Source organism: Zeugodacus cucurbitae, chromosome 3, assembly GCF_028554725.1.
Source record: "Zeugodacus cucurbitae isolate PBARC_wt_2022May chromosome 3, idZeuCucr1.2, whole genome shotgun sequence".
Lineage (NCBI taxonomy): Eukaryota > Metazoa > Arthropoda > Insecta > Diptera > Tephritidae > Zeugodacus > Zeugodacus cucurbitae.
In genome coordinates, this window is record NC_071668.1 from 64,629,441 (window position 1) to 64,636,691 (window position 7,251).

The window sequence follows — 7,251 nt, forward strand, 5'->3', positions numbered from 1 at the left end:
TTTGGTGGAAAAATGTAGAAGTAAATATTGCAATATGAATAGATGAATATCCTGGAAAGAAGGAATCATGTATAATACTTTATAGCTGTTTGCTATAAGGGAACCAAAAACTATCGACATAATTTTTTCTCAAAATTAATTTAGTATTCTTTCATCCATTTGAAAAATAAACTATATTTCGAAAAAAATTCTTACAAGTTTTTTTGAGAGAAATGTCAAAATATCTTCACCAATAGTATATTCGTCTGAAAATTTGAGCTACTATTATCGACTATTTGATTAGACATTTGATTTTCGAGCGAATATTGACTGTCCAGCCATATCTCGAGGTTTCAGTACTATTTTTGATAGTGGTCCTTGGGACCACAAATAAGCCCCAGACAAAGATACTTGCTGAAATAAATATTCGTACTTTTCTTTCGAGTAATATGATCAAAGTTTCTCCATCACTATCATCCCTACTATAATTTTGGAAATATTTTTTCAAATAATAGTAATTTTATGCAGATAATACAATTCCTAAAACGAAAAATAAACAATAGATAATATAATAGTAATGAGGCTCGTACGCTACCAAACAGTTTCTGTTGAGATGCTTTCACAGAAAACATCTCTGCTGGAAGCCGAGCCGCTTCCCAGAGCCATCAAGATTACTTTCCTGAAATACACCGACGACCTGAAATACTATACCGACAGCACTTCGGATGCCACAAACTATAGACAATCACTGAACGCCATTCACAGAGGAGCTATCAACACCTTCATTGACTCCCTCCCCGTGAATGGCGTACTTGTAGAAACAACAGCCCCCATCGCTGACACAGAGCTCGAGTTGCTTTGTAGAGTGACCCTTGCGCAACTTCGTTCTGGATACTGTAGCAGACTAAACTCCTACTTATCCACACTAGACCCTGACATACTCAACATACATATGTCCTGCATGCAAAGAGTCCCCGCATGACACTAACCACCTCTTTGCAGGCCCCTTTCCCTTTGGTCTGACCCTATCGAAACAGCTAGTTTCCTGGGTCTCCCTTCAGATGACTTTGATGACAATTAGGCTAAGCTTGTCGGTTCATGCACGCCTGAGTAACCGTTACAACAACAGAACATAATCTTTCATCTTAAGAAACACTCACATAAAATAAGGACCACACTTACTGAGCCTTCAGAGTATAATGAAAGCACTCAGCTACAAAAATACTAATTTAAAATACAGCCGCACTTCTCTCAACAAGTTAAAACTTGTCGACACTTTTTTATATATCTCAAATATCAGTATCTCAAAGCTTTCTACCATTCTACATGCCTACAAGCTTAGATAGAAAGCTTTCACTAAAATTATTTTTAGCTATTCTACAATTCAAATTAGTTGAGAACTCGTAAATTTCATCGTTAACGGAAAAAACAGAAGAGCAAAAGTAACAAAAATGAAAAAAATATATTAAGCGAACTCTTCGCTATTCATTGAAATCGAGCAAGTTCAATGAATTTCACCGCAATGTATTGAACAAATGACAAATGGTCTACAAATGCTAATAAGAAACATATTTCCGTCAGGTATACTTCTGATAACTATATGGCTTTTAACATTCTCTGATAATATTCGCTCACTCTGGTCGATAATCTATGCTGCAAACTTTCAAAAATTATTTTAACTAATTATTTGTTGAATTACTTTGAATGATTAATTATAAAATAGTAGAAAATTGCTAGAAAAAGTCTCAAGTCTCCATCTATCTTATTGACTGTTAATTTTCACCACCTTATTAGGTTTGCGACTTCGATAAAATATATAAATATGCGCCCACGATTTTTTATAATATTTCACAATTTTATTTCCCTTTCAATAAAGCTTTATATATTTCCTGCAATTCATGCATTTAAATTAAAATGTAATCATCAATCTTACCTCTATACATATAGGTTTTCACAAACGATTGCCACAACAATTGCCACCGAGAAATTTCTCCAATTTATTTCAAGTACATTGCAAGTTATTTTAAAAATTGCGTACATTATTTTCTTTCATTCACGTAACGGAAAGCAGTAAGCAACAAATAAAAAACCATAGCGAAAAACAAACGACGAATGTTTGCACGAGCTGCAATTATTTTAATTAGTACTAATGATGGACTGCAATGCCGATAGTCTCGCAGGTGTTAATTTGGTCTCAAGTGCAACGAAGCACGAACGAAGTTAATCAAATAGCGAATGGAGGAGTACATAGAATATAAAGCAAAATAAATACAAAAGGAGGTAAGGAAATCGAGAGAAGTTCATTAAATCATTGTGACGTATGGGTGTAATAGTGAACAGAGAGAGTAAAGTAAATAATGGTATTTTTTTGAAAAAAGAGGAAGAGGGAGAAGTAGAAAATTAAATGATTGTTTGCGCAATGAAAAATTAAAATGACAATGAAAGAGCTTGAGAAGTTTAATGTATTTATAAATTTATTTTTTCGATTATATACTTTTATGAAAAGCTAGTTAAAATCGATCACAGTACGTCGTCAAGAAATATTTCATATAATATTATTACATAAATATTCAACTTTTTTTTTGGTTACACTGGATACATATTGAACTTTGTTTAGCGAATTTTAATAATAAAAGCGTTCTTTTTGACCGATCTTTTCGGTCTACCTATGAAAAATCAAAAAACCACAGATTTCAATCTTGTTTATCTTACCTCCAGTAATCCATTATAAATTAAATAATAATTTGGAAAGATGTATAAGACCAGGGCTGAAGCGTAAGTTGATGGTGATGATGATGTATACATAATTAATCGAATGCCTTAACCATTTATAAATTTTAATTCTTATCAATTAATAATTAATTCAACTACAACGGCAAAAGCAAAAAATTACAAAATGCTTGAATCTGAGTGGTATTAAATTAATTATAGTGTAATAATTAATCCATAATTCTTCGTAATTGTGTTATCGCCAACAGCGTTTATTCTTTTCACCCACAGCTACTAGCTTCTTTTCATTTTGCTCATTTCCATTACTCACTTTCCATTTTCAATTATAAGCTTATTGAACAAGCTTCCTTAACTATTTGTGCTTTATTGTTTTTTTTTTTCGTTAAATAAGACCCTGCAGGGAAATTCAACGTTACTTGCTCGAGGTCAGCTATATATGTATGTATCTACATATCTAATAATTTAAGCCTAGGATTTATTTTTGCATTTTTTCTACAATAGAAAGGTCAAATAAAATAATCAGCAAAAAATAAGGAAGAGAAGGAGGCATCAATTGGTCCTTATTCTATACGCTTTTTACTATTTATTTTGGGGCAAAAGGATCTTGTCACCTTCGAAGTACCGTCGTATAACCAACGATCGAGATCCAGATTTATAAAGATATGTAAACACCAATCTATTTTCATGCTAAACCTTACAATCACTCAGCAGTTTTCAACGATTCCAACTCGATGTAATGGAGAGAGAAGTTCAATAATCCTGAAACTAGTTCCAAGCTCACGATCAGCGAAATCTATATACTTTTTTAAACATTACGTCCTACTACAAACTGTGATATGTATTCATGCGCCCTATAATATACCCGATAGTCTACAATCTAGTGAGAAATGAATAAAGTTTTTCCACTCTCGACAGATCATTTCCGATCTTTTCAGCATACTTTCCAAATACTCCTTTTATACGACGATCAATTGGATCACTTCTCTGCTTATTATATTGTTATATTTGAGAGTATGGGTATACCTAACTATTCTAACCCGACTTATGTAATTATACCAGTCTGTTTAATTTATACCTGTTGTTTGTTCGATTCAGCGTATTCCAATGTTTGGCGAATCGAGAACATATTTATTTTATAAATGGTATGTCTTCGTCGGGATTTTTAACAGCTTCCTCACTTCTACATTATGTACCTTCCATGTTGTTACTGTTACAGTATAGATTTCCTGTCCTCTCTTATAAAGATATATGTATAAACTCCAAAACACTCCTTCTGCAATTTCCAACGATTCCAGCTCGATGTAATCCAGAGAAATTTTACTTTTTAAACCATTAGGTGCCATCACATTCGTTGATGTGTATTCATGCGGCCTATAATATACTCGTTAGTCTACAGTCTAGAAAAAAATTATTATTCGAAATATAGTGGTCCAGATATATTCTATCCATCTTCTTAGTAAAATCTCTAGGCACTGATAATATGAATCAGATCACTTCTCTGTTCATTACATTTGAGAGCATGTGGATCCCTCATTAATGTGATATAATCGATAATTATTCAAACTTTATTTAATTATTCCAGTCCAGTTGTTTGTTCGATTCACCATTCTCCAAGTTTTGACAAATCGAGGACAGCCAAGAATTTATTCTATAAAATTTATGAATTTGTCGCAATTTTTCAAAATTTATTCCACCTTTACTTCTCTATTACCTTCTTCCACATTGTTACTGTTACAATATACATTTCCTGTCCTCTCTTACTTTCGATTGTCTTCCTCCTGTACAAATAGATACTTCTAGATTTTATACGAGAAAGTAGGCAACGCAACGAAATTGAATTGTTTAATTTGTACGACCATTTTTGTTGCTTTCTTTTTCTTGTAGCGGTCGAGGCCACTTATTGCAAGGAGCAAGTTGAATGGCAACGAACATTCCAAAGCCGCTTTCGCACTGTCTCTTATAACCGCTGCTCGCAATCTTACTGCTGGTTGGTTATTGTGTTGCTAAGTATTTAATTTTGCCGTTTTTGTTTGCTCTTCGCTTTTGAATGTTTTTGGAAAATATTTGCGCAACGATTAAAATGTGGCGATTTTCAAGTGGTGCCAATATTGATGCTGCTTGATTATTTTGCACAATATTTACTTGTTTGTACAGCTCACAAAAACTAATGCTCTTTCGGTGTAGTTTGGACTGAGAAATTATTTATGATTGGGGTTGGGTGTGGGTGTTGTATTTAAAGAGCGTAGTGGGTGTTGTTTTAAATAAATAAAAATTTGTTGAAAAATTCAATAAATATAATTGTTGCGTGAAATGGAGTTATTGTTTGGTAGTTAAAAAGGCAATATATATTTGATATAATCATAATTTGTAGAAAAATACATTTTATACAGTTAAATTGTATCCTAAATGTGACGAAAAGTACAGTTCGACAGTTCGTGACTATTTTTTAACAACTTCGACAAGTTTTGAGTAAGAATTGAAACTGATATTTCTCTAAATTGAACTCATTTACAAGAGAGATCTCTGCTATACTTTCTCGGACCACCTTTAGTAAACCTAAAAGCAATCCAATTACTTGACAATCCATGAAACAAGAAGCTAAATAACTACTTCAAGACTAGGAAACTATCTGGAAACTAAACTGAAATACCGTAAAAATAAGAAGTAAGGAAAAGCTAAAGCTATAAAAGTCAGCATATATAGTATATGAGAGCTGACGTAATTCCTGAACCGATTTAACTCATTCTCACCACCAAGGTCTAAGACTATAAGCTCACTTAATGTTGCTAAGATATCTCACTTATTAACCGAAATATGGAATAAAGCGTAACATATTTTTGAAAAACCTATAATAGGTATATGGGAGCTACGGGAAGTTATGTCTCGATTTTAACCATTTTTGATACAGAGATATGTACACTATTAAAAAAAATGCCTCTGAATTACTTTAAAGTAATTGAGATTGATCGATATTTTCGGTTAAAATTACCACTGAGTTCTACACGTTCGATATCCGGGGCCTTGAAAAGTTATAGTCCGATTTCGACATTTTTTCCATAAGTAATGTCTCAAATACAGTGTAAAGCTTTATTCCGCTATCTTCATTGGTTGTATATATTATAAAGTGAAGGAATCAGATATAATTGAAAGTTGATTTATATGAGAAGCATCCGTGATTGTGAATCGATTTCAACCATTTTCCACATGTTTCATCAGAGTGTCAATAAAATAGTATGTACCGAATTTCATAGAAATCGGTCGAGTAGTTGCTGAGATATGGTTTTTGACCCAAAAGTTGGCGACGCCACGCCCATTTTCGATTTTGTAAACAGATCTGAGTGCAGCTTCTTTCTGCTATTTATTCTGTTAAATTTAGTGTTTGTGACGTTTTTCGTTAGTGAGTTAACGCACTTTTCGTAATTTTCAACATAATCTTTGTATGGCAGGTGGGCGTGGTTATTACACGATTTTCTCTCTTAGCAACTTTGTTGTGAGTGTATAATAAAAAAAAATTGAGTTGTAATGAAAACGTTACGAGCTATGCTGATCTTTTGAATTTTTGAGATATGCTCACAATCTTCCAAATGAGAATTAAACAAATTATAAATTAGTCAAATCCACCACACCAGCAGGATATGAGTATTATCATATCTGACACCCATACCATATACATGAAATTAAGAACTACTACCTTCATTACCCCTCTCTCTCCCTCGCTCTTCCTCTCCCACTCACAGTGTCATTAAAGAAGATGGATTTTGTGAGCTTACAACGCAACAACCGTAAGACATTTTAGTGCCTTCCAACTAACCCGCTCCCTTCGCTTGTTCGAATGCCATTAAAAGGTACACACAACAAAATTCGCCATAAACCTGCGCCATTGTGTTGTGGTTATTTGTATAATGACTGCAAATAACCCTTTTCTATTATACACACAATTTATCTAACGAGAGTGTGCACTAGGCCTTAGCGAGTACTACTCGTAATGCTTTTATTACAAATATGGCCAACACTTATTACGTGTATTATTGTAATATATTTTACAACCACTACAACAGCCGTTGCTCGCAACATTGCAAACGACCACAACACGTGCGGGATGGGATAGATACCGAGAGCTGAAGAGGGAAGCGAGACGCATTTGCAGACAAAAAAAGAAAGAGGCCGAAATGCGTGAGTACGAAGAGCTTGAGAAGCTGGCAGACAGAGGGAATGCTCGAAAATTTTATGAAAAAATGAAGCGACTTAACGAAGGTTTCAAGACCGGAGCATCCTCATGTAGAGACCAAGGTGGTAATCTGGTAACCGATGTCCAGGGCATACTGGGATTATGGAGGGAACACTTCTCCGACCTGCTGAATGGCAGTGAGAGTACAACACCAGGAGATGGCGAACCCGATCCCCCAATCGATGACGATGGAACAGATGTTCCATTACCCGACCATGAAGAAATTCGAATAGCAATTACCCGCTTGAAGAACAACAAAGCAGCGGGGGCCGATAGATTACCGGCAGAACTATTCAAATACGGCGGCGAAGAAC